The sequence below is a fragment of the Ranitomeya variabilis genome, chromosome 3 (genome assembly GCF_051348905.1).
Source record: "Ranitomeya variabilis isolate aRanVar5 chromosome 3, aRanVar5.hap1, whole genome shotgun sequence".
Classification (NCBI taxonomy): Eukaryota; Metazoa; Chordata; class Amphibia; order Anura; family Dendrobatidae; genus Ranitomeya; species Ranitomeya variabilis.
The window spans coordinates 443,124,340-443,137,654 of record NC_135234.1 but is presented as its reverse complement, the minus strand read 5'-3'; the positions used below and the strand labels follow the sequence as shown (position 1 = coordinate 443,137,654).

Sequence of the window (13,315 nt, the reverse complement as noted above, 5' to 3'; positions counted from 1 at the left end):
TTTAGTGCACAGGACACATGTCAGGGTTGTAGCGTCCTGACAATTACCTGATTGTTCGCCAGCTTTCATGGAAGTCTTATAGGTGATAGGAAACCACTGGAACATAATAACACAGTTCATCTTAGCGTCATAGGATCATCGTCCCCTTCGTGGTTGGCAGGTAGGATATTGTACTCATACTTGTCAGTGATGGATGCTGTAGTTGTGAGTGGTGACATGTATTGTATTTGACACAGTCTATTATTCAGAAATCATAGCATTGTTACCTTGTGGAACTTCTGGATAACATCTTTTTCTTCTTGTAACTTTTAATTGAATATAAAAATATACAAAGTCTTTATTAACGTAACTTTCGGTGTCTTGATTGAAGTTTTCATTCCCTATTCTATACCAAATCTGGTAATTTTCCTAACTTATAATATCATAGCTTACCATAGCAATAAATAATATCCATATAATTATTATCGCAATATTAATATGGAACTCATATTTGGAAAAATAAAATAATAATAATTATGATAATATATTATTAACCATATTCTTCATGTGATAGGACATTTTTATGTCATAGGTGTAATTTCTTTTTTAACCCATAGATGTCAGTGTGTCTTTTATGTAACAAGTGTTTTATTACTAAAACTTTATTAATAAACTATAACCAATAATATAATATAGTAAAACACGGCACTCTGGGTATCTTGGAGGTGCTCAAGTTAGGTATCCAACCCGTAATACATAAGCAATAATATACTTGGCACTCAGGAGAATTTTGTAGTGAAGAAAAACATCATTTATTCAGTGCATCCAGTTCAAACATGAACGTTTTCGGTCCCAACATAGGACCTTCATCAGACAGGGTTTTTGAATACTGCAACATATATACAAAAAAATTCAAAAAGATTTTTTTAGGCAAAATTCATGATGCACAATGAGAATACGATGTATAATGTTCAAAATTATATAGCACAAAACAGACATCACTGGTAGAGTGACCAAACAACATTCGTGGCGGACTTGGTGAATCCGACTAGGTGCTACGTGAGTTGTGAGCCTCGTTTTGGAGATACACAGAGCTGTGAGCGTGTTGACAAGGAGATTGTAATAAGGTGATCATGCTAAATCTTGATGACGGCCTGCCAGAGTGGGGGATTAATAGAGAGATTTACCCAAGGTCGTGTAAGGTGAGCTGCCTAAAATATAAGAACACAGACACGTAAAACCATGTGACAACATATAATGACAAAAGAAGATATGACAAGACATCAGAATGCCATAAAACGAAGTCAGTGCTATGACATATAGCGTAAGGTCACCATGGATGTAGTGACCCTGATGTGTGACCACCAGAACTGCGTTAAGTAGTAGCATACGTAGGGTGGGAGTGAGCTATCCCCCCCAGATGGGTTATATATACCTGGAATACACAGTTTGTCTGTATGGGCCCACAAGTGGTGCCAGTGCCAGACAGAATCCGGGAGGTGTAATGTCGCCTAAAAAAAGGGGAGATCATGGAGCAAATATGGGTGACCATCACTAGGCACTATTGAAGACCCTCAGAGAAGATAAGATTGAGCGAGAGAAGGGATTACCTTGTAGAGTCAGTAAAATTGCGCTGCAGAGAGGCGAAGTAATCGCTGGTGCAAGGAGCGCTGCAAGGAACAAAAGCGGTGCCAGCTGAATGAATATCCCGGACATCAGGAGCAGGGGTAGGGGATTAATGAATGCGGTGCGCCGCTGTACCTGTTACTGCTGCGGTGAAAGGCGCCGTGCTGTAGGGAGCCCTCCCGGAGATGCTGGCACACCAGCGGTACTTCCGGGTTTATGTGCTAGCCGGCAGGGGGTCACCTGACCCATTGCGTCATCGGCGTCACATGGTAGCGCGGGGAGCGCATGCGCAAGACGGTTCACGGCCACAGGGGAGCATTAGGGAGGTATACGTCACCGGCGTAACATGGTAGTGCGAGGAGTGCATGCGCAAGACGGTTCACAGCCACAGGGGAGCGTTAGGCAGGTATGCAGGCCAGAGGGCGCCTGTGCACTGTAGCTAAAGTGTGTAAGTGAAAAAACGGAGCTGATGTGTCAATGAGAATGCCGCATAGGGAAGTTTTTGTGGGCACTGGAGAACAAAAAAAGGAGCTGGAGAGTAAGACATAAAACATGACTGCATTTGGAGGCTACAAATCCGCCTAAGGGATGAAAAATTGTTAATCAGTAGGTCCCTGAGAAATCCCTAATAGTGGTCACACAACTATAATATAGAGATAGTGTTAATGCTCTATATTGAAATGGCATGATGTAGAAATACTATACCATGTGAGGAATAGTCGTTGCTCGGTGCATAAAGGTGCGATTAACGATTCTATAAGGATACAAGAAGAGGAGATTAAAATCAATACAGCATGAAAAAACTTAACAAAATCACAAGACAAATTGTTCACAGTATTTTTACAAAAAAGCTGAGACGTCGTAGTCCCTATTCAATCCCTTGGGTTCTAAAGTCTGCAACGTATAAATCCAATAAGCCTCCCTTCTCTGGAGCATTTTAATACGATTCTGGCCTCTCCTAGGGATATCAATTTGTTCCAGAACCTGGAAACGGAGCTGGGCGATGCTATGATTTTTTTCGGAGAAATGATATGGGAGGGGGAGATGCGTCTTTTTACATCGGATCGTGGACTTATGTTGGGCCACTCTATCCCTCACTGCTTGAGTAGTCTCCCCCACGTAGGCCAAACCACATGGGCATTTTATGAGGTACACCACAAATGTGGATTCACAGGTGTAAAACCCTTTTACGGGAATTGCCTTACCAGTTTGTGGGTGAAAGACACAGGAGCCCTTCTGTATGTTGCTGCACTGAAGGCAATTCAGGCAGGGAAATGTGCCCTGTTTCTGGGTTTGAAGGAAAGTCTGTCTAGGGACCATTGTGCTTGGGCCAATATCTGCCTTTACAAGCCTGTCTCTAAGGTTTCTAGCTCGCTTAAAGCATGAAAGGAAGGGCTAGTCCCGGAAGTACCGCTGGTGTGCCAGCATCTCCGGGAGGGCTCCCTACAGCACGGCGCCTTTCACCGCAGCAGTAACAGGTACAGCGGCGCACCGCATTCATTAATCCCCTACCCCTGCTCCTGATGTCCGGGATATTCATTCAGCTGGCACCGCTTTTGTTCCTTGCAGCGCTCCTTGCACCAGCGATTACTTCGCCTCTCTGCAGCGCAATTTTACTGACTCTACAAGGTAATCCCTTCTCTCGCTCAATCTTATCTTCTCTGAGGGTCTTCAATAGTGCCTAGTGATGGTCACCCATATTTGCTCCATGATCTCCCCTTTTTTTAGGCGGCATTACACCTCCTGGATTCTGTCTGGCACTGGCACCACTTGTGGGCCCATACAGACAAACTGTGTATTCCAGGTATATATAACCCATCTGGGGGGGATAGCTCACTCCCACCCTACGTATGCTACTACTTAACGCAGTTCTGGTGGTCACACATCAGGGTCACTACATCCATGGTGACCTTACGCTATATGTCATAGCACTGACTTCGTTTTATGGCATTCTGATGTCTTGTCATATCTTCTTTTGTCATTATATGTTGTCACATGGTTTTACGTGTCTGTGTTCTTATATTTTAGGCAGCTCACCTTACACGACCTTGGGGAAATCTCTCTATTAATCCCCCACTCTGGCAGGCCGTCATCAAGATTTAGCATGGTCACCTTATTACAATCGCCTTGTCAACACGCTCACAGCTCTGTGTATCTCCGTAACGAGGCTCACAACTCACGTAGCACCTAGTCGGATTCACCAAGTCCGCCACGAATGTTGTTTGGTCACTCTGCCAGTGATGTCTGTTTTGTGCTATATAATTTTGAACATTATACATCGTATTCTCATTGTGCATCATGAATTTTGCCTAAAAAAATCTTTTTGAATTTTTTTGTATATATGTTGCAGCTTGTCTCGGTGGATACCGCGTCAGAGAGGTGGATACACGCACCCTGGCGGCTCCTTTATCAGCCCCTATAAATATATATATATCCAGGCGGCTTCCCTTCCCCAGTGCCTATGTAAGAAACTGTCTAACACTGGGTCTACTATACCTATGACGCATATAAGCTCTGAAGCATCTTGCCTCATATATTGAATCACCTCTGCAATCGTTAGTAGCAGTCATTGACTGCATCATGCATGATCTGCATTCTAAATAAGGACACGTCTGACACACTATAAGGCACAGCACGTGACTGATGAAAGCTCGATAAGAGCTGAAACATTTCCAGTGCTACCCTAGTACCAATAAATCTATCAGATTTAAGTTGAGTGCGAGACTTTTTTACAATTTACTATACGGCTTGGGAACCTAGTCTCTGCACCAATACATAGCAGTGCACACGGTGTTTATTTATATATGCACAACACACCAGACACCTAACAGCCCTACACAACAGACACCAGCCGACCCAACAAACCACACACAGGGCCAAACACGAGGCATGATCTAAGGTTGGCCGCCCAACACACCAGACATGGGGCCAAACTACAGGCAGGCAGCAAATAACACCAGAGATGGGGCGACTTTACATACTACTCCCGAGGTAGGCAGCCCGACACACCTCACATAAGGCCAGACCAGAGGCGGGCGGCATACACGAGACACGGTCACAACATACGAAACACAAGGCAAGACTTGAAGCTGACGGCCAGTCCAACCCACCAGACATTAGGGCCAGACCTGAAGAAGGCGGCCCAACACACCAGACATAGGGCTAGACCCGAGGCGGGCATCCAAACACACCCACCAGACACAGTGCAAGACCCAAGGCGGGCAGTCTAATATCCCAGAGACTAGGCCAGTCCCAAGGCGGGTGGCCCAACACAACAGAAACGGAGCCATATCAGAGGACGATGGCCCAACTCATTGGAGATGGTGCTAGACCCGAGGTGGGCGGCCCAACACATAACACACAGTGCCAGGGCAGCACGACACCTGAGACAAGCGGCCACACCCGAGGGGCGCAGCACAATATGTGAGATACAGGCCAGAGCCAAGGCTGATGGCCAAACATACCAGACACAAGGCTAGACCTGACTCTGACGGCCAGTTAAGCCCACCAAATACAAGAGCCAGACACAAAGCAGGCGGCCCAACACACCAGACACAAAGCCAGACCAGAGGCGGGCAGCCCAACACACCCACCAGACAAGGAGCCAGACCTGAGGCGGGCATCTCAATACACCAGAGACGGGCCAATACCAAGGCAGGCAGACCAACATACCAGACCTGGGGCCAGACACATGGCCAGACTCGAGATGGACAGCCCAACACAGCAGACAATGGGCGTCTCAACACACCAGACACCAGCCGGCCCAACATACCAGAAACGGGGCCAGACCCAATGCAGGCGGACCAACGCACAAGACACCAGCCGGCCCAACATACCAGAAACGGGGCAAAACCATAGGCAGGTGGCAAATCACACCAGAGATGGGGAAGCTTTACATACTAGACCCGAGGCTGGCGGCCCAACACACCACACATAGAACCATACCAGGGGCGGGCGACACAAAACTGGAAATAATCAGCCAGACTCGAGGTGGGTGGCCCAACACACCAAACACAGGGCTAGACAAGAGACGTGTGGTTCAACACACCAGACATGGAGCAAGACCCAAAACGGGCATTTCAACACACCAGACATGGGGACAAACCTGAGATGGGCAGCCCAACACACCAGATCTGGGGCAAGACACAGGGCCAGACCCGAGGCAGGCGTCCAAACACACTAGACACTGGGCACCTCAACACACCAGATGCCGGGCCAGAGCAGAGGGGTGAGGTCTGAGGCGGGCGCCCAACACACCAGACACCGGGGCAGCCCATAGTGTCACGACACAGCTGTCGGGTGACCCGGGACCAGGGGCTCCTTCACTGTCCTTAACACTCTAGGGCGCCCTAGCTCACCCTACTCCCGGGATATTTCTGAAGGTGAAAATGCTGGGGCCTCCACCCTTGTCTTATCTCCTGAGTCAACCCTCCGTCTGTTCTCTTCTGCCACCCAGGGCAGAGGGGAACCTTAGGCAGGGAAGCCTTACACACTAGACTTGAGGTGGGTGGCCTAACACACCAGACACAGAGAGAGGCCTGAGGCAGGCGTACAACACACCAGACACAGGGCTAGACCCAAGGCGGAAGGCCGAATATGCGAGATAAGCGTCCACACCTGAGGTGGGTAGTCTAACAACCCAGACACAGGGCAAGACTCGAAGTGGGCGGCCTAACAGACCAGACATGAGGCCAGACCCAAGGCGGGTGGCCCAACACACCAGACACGGAGCCAAACCCGAGGCGAGCAGCCCAACACCCCAGACATGGGGCAAATTCCAAGGTGGGCAGACCAAAACACCAGACACAGGGAAAGATCTGAGGCCGGCAGCCCAACACACCAGACACAAGGCTAGATCTGAGGAAGACAGCTGGCCCAACACACCAGACATGAGGCCACACCAAAGGCGGGCACTTCAACAAAAGACACAGGGCCAAACATAAGGCAGGTAGCCCAACACACCAGACACGGGGCAAGATCCGAGGCGGGTGTCTCAAAATACTAGTCAAGGGGCCAGACACAAGGCAGGCAACCCAACATACTGGATACAGGGCCAGACGTGAGGCAGCCGACCAACAAACCAGACACAGGGCCAGACCAGAGGTGGGCGGCCCAACACTCACAAGGCTAGACACGATGAGGGTGGCCCAACCCACCAAACATGGGGCCAAACCCAAGGTAGGCAGCCCAACCCATCAGACAGGGCCATACCCAAGGCAGGCTGTGCAACACACCAGATACCTAACAGCCCTACACACTAGACACCAGCCGGCCCAACATACCAGAAATGGGGCCAGACCCAAGGCAGGCTGTGCAACACACCAGACACCTAACAACTGAACACACCTGACACCAGCTGGCCCAACATACCAGACACAGGGCAAGACTTGAGGTGGGTGGCCTAACAAACCAGACAAAGGGCTAAACAAGAGGCGTGTGGTCAACCCACAGACACGAGGTGAGGTCCGAGGCGAGAGCCCAACTCACCAGATACGTGGCCAGACTCGAGGCCGTCAGCCAAACACACGGCTAGACCCAAGGTGGGCGGCCCAACATGCTAAGTATGGGCCCAAACTCAAGGAAGGCGGCCCAAAACAATAGACAAAGGGCCAAACACTGCGTCAGACCCGAGGCAGATGGCTCAACATACCAGAGGAAGGTGGACCATCACATCAGAGACAGGGCGGCATTACATATTTGATTTGAGGTAGGCGGCCAAACACAACAGACACAGGGCGAGATGCGAGGTGGGCACCCAACACACCAGACATGAGGCCAGACCCGAGGCAGGTGGCCCAACACACTAGAAACAGGGCTAGACAAGAGGTGGGCAGCTCAACACATCACACGGGGCCAAACCCAAGGCGGGTGGCCCAACACACCAGACCAGGGCCAGATCAAAGGCGAGTGGCCCAACACACCAGACAACGGGCGTCTCAACACACCAAACATGGGGTCAAACCAAAAGCAAGTGGCAAACTACATCAGAGACCGGTCGCCCAGCACACCAGACACAGGGCCAGACCCAAGGCGGATGGTCCAACACGCAAGACACGGGGTCAGAGCTGAGGCTGCCAGTCCAACATACCAGACACAAGTTTAGACCTGAGACAGACGGCCGGCCCAACACACTAGACACAGGGCTAGACCCGAGGTGGGCAGCCCAACACGCCATACATATGGCCAAACCCAAGGCAGGAACCCAACACATCAGACCCGGGGCCAGACCCACAGCAGGTGGCCCAACACACCATACAATGGGCGTCTCAACACACCTGACACGTGGTCAGACCAAAGGTGGGTGGCAAATTACACCAGAGTTCGGGCGCCCATCACACCAAACCCAGGGCAAGACCAGAGGTGGGCGGCCCAGCACACCAGACACGGGGCCAGAGAACCCAACACGCGAGACATGGGATCAGAGCTAAGGCCGCCAGTCCAACATACCAGACACAAGGTTAGACCTGAGGCAGACGGCCAGCCCAACACACTAGACACAGGGCTAGACCCAAGGCGAGTGTCCAACATACAAGACACAGGGCTAGACCCGAGGCAGGAGGACACACCTGAGACAGAGCAAGACTCAAGGTGGGTGGCCAAACAGATCAGATACCGGTCGTCTCAAGACACCAGACGCGAGGCCAGACGCGAGGCGGGCGGCCCATTACACCAGACACCAGGGCAGCCCTACTTTCATTTCACGACACAGCTGTCGGGTGACCTGGGACCAGGGGCTCCTTCACTGTCCTTAACACTATGGGGTGCCCTAGCTAGCCTTAAGGTACCTTCACACTAAGCGACGCTGCAGCGATATCGACAATGATGCCGATCGCTGCAGCGTCGCTGTTTGGTCGCTGGAGAGCTGTCACACAGACAGCTCTCCAGAGACCAACGATGCCGAAGTCCCCGGGTAACCAGGGTAAACATCGGGTTGCTAAGCGCAGGGCCGCGCTTAGTAACCCGATGTTTACCCTGGTTACCAGTGTTAAATGTAAAAAAACAAACACTACATACTTACATTCGCGTCCCCCGGCGTCCGCTTCTCTGCACTGTGTGAGCGCCGACCCTAACAGCAGAGCGGTGACGTCACCGCTGTGCTTTGCTTTCCGGCCGGCACTGACACACTCAGTGCAGGAAGCTCTGAGAAGCAGCGCGGACGCCAGGGGACGTGACAGACATCAGAGGGTGAGTATGTACTGTTTTTTTTTACTTTTACAATGGTAACCATTGTAGCTTAGTAACCCGATATTTACCCTGGTTACCATTGTAAAACATCGCTGGCATCGTTGCTTTTGCTGTCAAACACGACGATACACGCCGATCTGACGACCAAATAAAGTTCTGAACTTTCAGCAACGACCAGCGATATCACAGCAGGATCCTGATCGCTGCTGCGTGTCAAACAACGATATCGCTATCCAGGACGCTGCAACGTCACGGATCGCTATCGTTATCGTTGTAAAGTCGCTTAGTGTGAAGGTACCTTTACTCCCTACTCCCGGGATATTTCTGAAGGAGAAAATGCTGGGGCCTCCACCCTTATCTTATCTCCTGAATCAGCCCTCCGTCTGTTCTCTTCTCCCACCCAGGGAAGAGGGGGAACTACTGTGCAGGGCGGCCTTACACACTAGACTTGAGGTGGGTGGCCCAACACACCAGACACAGGGAGAGGCCTGAGGCAGGCGTCCAACACACCAGACACAGGGCTAGACCCGAAGCAGCAGGCCGAACACGCAAGATAAGCGTCCACACCTGAGGTGAGTAGTGTAACAACACAGATACAGAGCAAGACTCGAGGTGGGTGGCCTAACAGACCAGACACGGGCTGTCAGGTGACCCGGGACCAGGGGCTCCTTCACTGTCCTTAACACTATGGGGCGCCCTAGCTCGCCCTACTTCCGGGATATTTCTCAAGGTGAAAATGCTGGGGCCTCCACCCTTGACTTATCTCCTGAGTCAGCCCTTCGTCTGTTCTCTTCTCCCACCCAGGGAAGAGGGGAACTACTGTGCACCTTAGTACACCAACCCGATAAACAAGGAAACACAAACAAAGGTTAACAGAAAACTCCAGGCATATAAAACATTCACTCACATATAACAGAGGAATGCACCGGGGCATGGAGGTAGGAGAATAAACCAAAATAGAGAAGAATAGGGAATTACCACACATACAAACCAAACAACAGCCACAGATAACTCCTCAAAATCTCCTTCTCATATGAACTCCTCTCCCTCCGTTAGGCATGCAGCAAATGCTTGCTCTGACAAGGATTTGTAACAGAGCCCAAATTATAAAGAGGAAAGGAGTGGCTAACCAAGCTCAGATGTGAGCACAGGGATTTTCAACATGGCCGATTAACCCCTGTTCTGCCAGAAGAAATAAACACATTTAAAATGAAGGAGAAGTGCTTCTTCTCAGTGCTGGAGTATGAGCAATCAGATGCTGCAATCTTCTGGCTTCACACTGTCACGGTAACCCCGTGACACAAACAAATCAGACCCGAGGCGGGAGGCCAAACACATCAGACAATGGGCCATTCCCGAGGCAGGCAGCCCAACACACCAGACATGGGGCCAGATCAAGGGCGAGCAGCTGAACACACATGACCAGATCAGTGGCGGGTGGCCCAATACACAAGACTTAAGGCCAATCACGACACAAGGTTTAAGCTTCATACTGAGAAGGTGACCACCAAAACCTGAAGAGATCCGAAACTAAGGAGCACACTCATAAGACAGGCGTCTCAACTAACCAAGCTACAGCAACAGTGAATCCCAAATGAGGCACGCATGGTTGTAAGGCCTAACTAAGCATGCAAGGCTGCAAGGCAAAACAAGACATGCAAAGCCAAACGTGGCACGCAAGGCCAAATTTGACACATTAGGCCAAAAAAGGCACACAAGGCTGCAGGCTATATTCCCCAGATATGAGGCAGCTGGCCCAAAACGATAAACACCAGATGACAGGACAAGTGAGAATCACAAGGCTGAAGGTCACCAAAACACAAGACCCCAGGCCAGACATCGTCAAGAATGAGGCAGCAGATACTGAGGCATTAAATCTATAAATCTAAATTCTCCCAAACTGATGTTAACATTTCAGCTCCCAACTGGGCCCATTTACTCACTGCCATTCTTACTAGATATAGAACACACTATGGTGTTTTATGATTCACGGCTGCGCCAGCCGTGTGCTCAAGGCTTCTACATCCAAAGGATAGGAAACCACATTGAAGGTGGAAGTGGGAGTTGCCTTTTTTTAGTGCTCTTGGCTTCCGGTCCATTAATAGGGGTGGATCCCACTCTCTCAGGTGCTGTCATGGGTTTCGGGAAATTCAAATAACCAGTAAGTAACTGCCTTTTTATTTTTGCATGAGAGAAAAATCGTTTCCACATTGATGGACCAAAACTGGTGGAAAATCTGGTTCCTCAGATGCAAAAAACCCCCCAAACCTGGAAAACTGAAGCCTAAGAGACATTTCTTAGAAATGTCTTTCTGTAAAGGCAATCACAGCAATGAACACATCACACAGAGGTGTTGGCTCAGATTTTTTTTGGGGTTAAACGATGCAGTTCTGAACTTTCCCACAAACACCCCCAGTTACTGTGAACTGGCCCCCAAGAATATGTGAAGAGGTTCTTACCTGGACCGATCATCTTCAAGCTGTCAGCTTCTAAAAACACAAAATGATTCAGGTTTAGAAATTTGTACATTCTATTCCAATTGTGATGTCATAGAATGTCGATGATGTCACATGTTCTGTGATGTCATCAAAACTGTCACTGCTTTTTTTTTATAGATCCAGTTTACAACATCAAAATTTTTTTTATTTAATTTAATAAAAAGACAAAACCCCTACCTCATTTTCTAATTATAAGACACACATTTAAAGGGACCCTTTTATTTTATCTATATTACCTACTGCTCTATGTACTAACAGAAAACACAGGACTCCATTCCTGACCACTGTAAACTACAACTCCAATGGCACCCCCTAATTCAACAGGAACAATATTCTCTGACAACAGAGAATGACAGCATTTGCAGCTAGATTTATGTTACAAAATGCTATAATTTGTCCACGAAAACAGAAAACTACCCAAAAATGAAGCCACATAAAGATGTCCCAGCTTAATCACCCTCTATCTACATGCTTTACCACGTCATAGGGATGACATGAAGGGCGAGCCAATGCAAAGAGCTGTAAGACTCTCAACAAACATGTATTATTACATTGTCATCCTCCGACTATAGGGGGCATGTAAAACTCTGTGGGGGGTCACTACTTCCCCCGCAAATTGCTAGGGGTTTTAGCTGCCATACCCGTTAATATCAACTGATCATCAGTGACTCCTCATTTAGGGATAGGGTTGTCCTGAAAATGTGCTATTATAGAGTGCTCCTGGCAATCCATGATAAATCTAGTGAATCTATATATATAATTGTCTAAGGGTTTTTCCGTCTGTCTGTCTGTCTGTCTGTCTTTCTGTCTGTCCTGGAAATCCCGCGTCTCTGATTGGTCGAGGCCGCCAGGCCTCGACCAATCAGCGACGTGCACAGCATGGCGACGATGATGTCATAATGGAAATCCCGCGTCTCTGATTGGTCGAGGCCACCAGGCCTCGACCAATCAGCGACGGGCACAGTATCGACGTAGATGTCATAATGGTTGCCATGGCGATGATGATGTCATAAAGGTTGCCTCGACCAATCAGTGACGGGCACAGTCTGCCGCGAATTCTGGAATCATCATTGTCCATATACTACGGGGACATGCATATTCTAGAATACCCGATATGTGTTAGAATCGGGCCACAATCTAGTATTCTATAAGTATACTAAAGCTTAAAAGTAAAAACCTACCTGGACATCTCCTTCCAGCTGTCAGGTCCTAGTGATAGAAGATGGCTCCAGTGCAGAACTTTATACATTCTACTCCAATTGTGATGTCATGCACATTGTGATGTTATCATAGCTGTCCCTGTTATTTCAGATTTACATCTGCAAGAAAAAGTTGATTCAATTGTTAAAAAAACATGGTGGGTTATTGCAGCCTGTAATTATTTTACATACTGTCTACTATATAATTGTCTAAGGGCACTTCCGTCTTTCTGTCGCGGTTATTCGTTCGCTGATTGGTCTCGGCAGCTGCCTGTCATGGCTGCCGCGACCAATCAGCGACGCGCACAGTCTGGAAAAAAATGGCCGCTCCTTACTCCCCGCACTCACTGCCCGGCGCCCGCATACACCCCTCCGCTCACACAGGGTTAATGGCAGCGGTAACGGACCGAGTTATGCCGCGGGTAACACACTCCGTTACCGCCGCTATTAACCCTGTGTGACCAAGATTTACTATTGACGCAGCCTATGCAGCGTCAACAGTAAAAGGATCTAATGTTAAAAAAAATAAAAAATCATTATATACTCACCTTCCGCTGCCTTTCCCGCTCCTCGCCACCCTCCGGTAACCGCTCTGTGCAAGCGGCAAATTCCGGTACCACTTAGCGCATGGCAGAAGGACCTGCCATGACGTCACGGTCATGTGACCGCGGCGTCATCACAGGCCCTGTGCGCCTGCGCGAACAGGACCTGCCATGATGTCACGGTCATGTGACCGCGGCGTCAGCACACCCAGGGACCGCAAGCTGCAGCCTGTACCGCGCACAGGCGACAGAACTACAAGTATGGTTGAGCCTAGAGTGTATGGGC

General features: G+C 49.3%; 1 long non-coding RNA gene across 1 annotated transcript; it reads right to left on the bottom strand.

Moving 5' to 3' along the window:
* Positions 1 to 416: 416 nt before the first annotated feature.
* Positions 417 to 12,603, bottom strand: LOC143818293 (uncharacterized). The gene is made up of 4 exons (XR_013224445.1): positions 12,470 to 12,603; positions 11,250 to 11,279; positions 2,311 to 2,359; positions 417 to 1,190 (listed from the first exon to the last, which is right to left on the bottom strand). It is a non-coding gene; the product is annotated as an uncharacterized LOC143818293 (long non-coding RNA).
* Between the last annotated feature and the right edge of the window lie 712 nt (positions 12,604 to 13,315).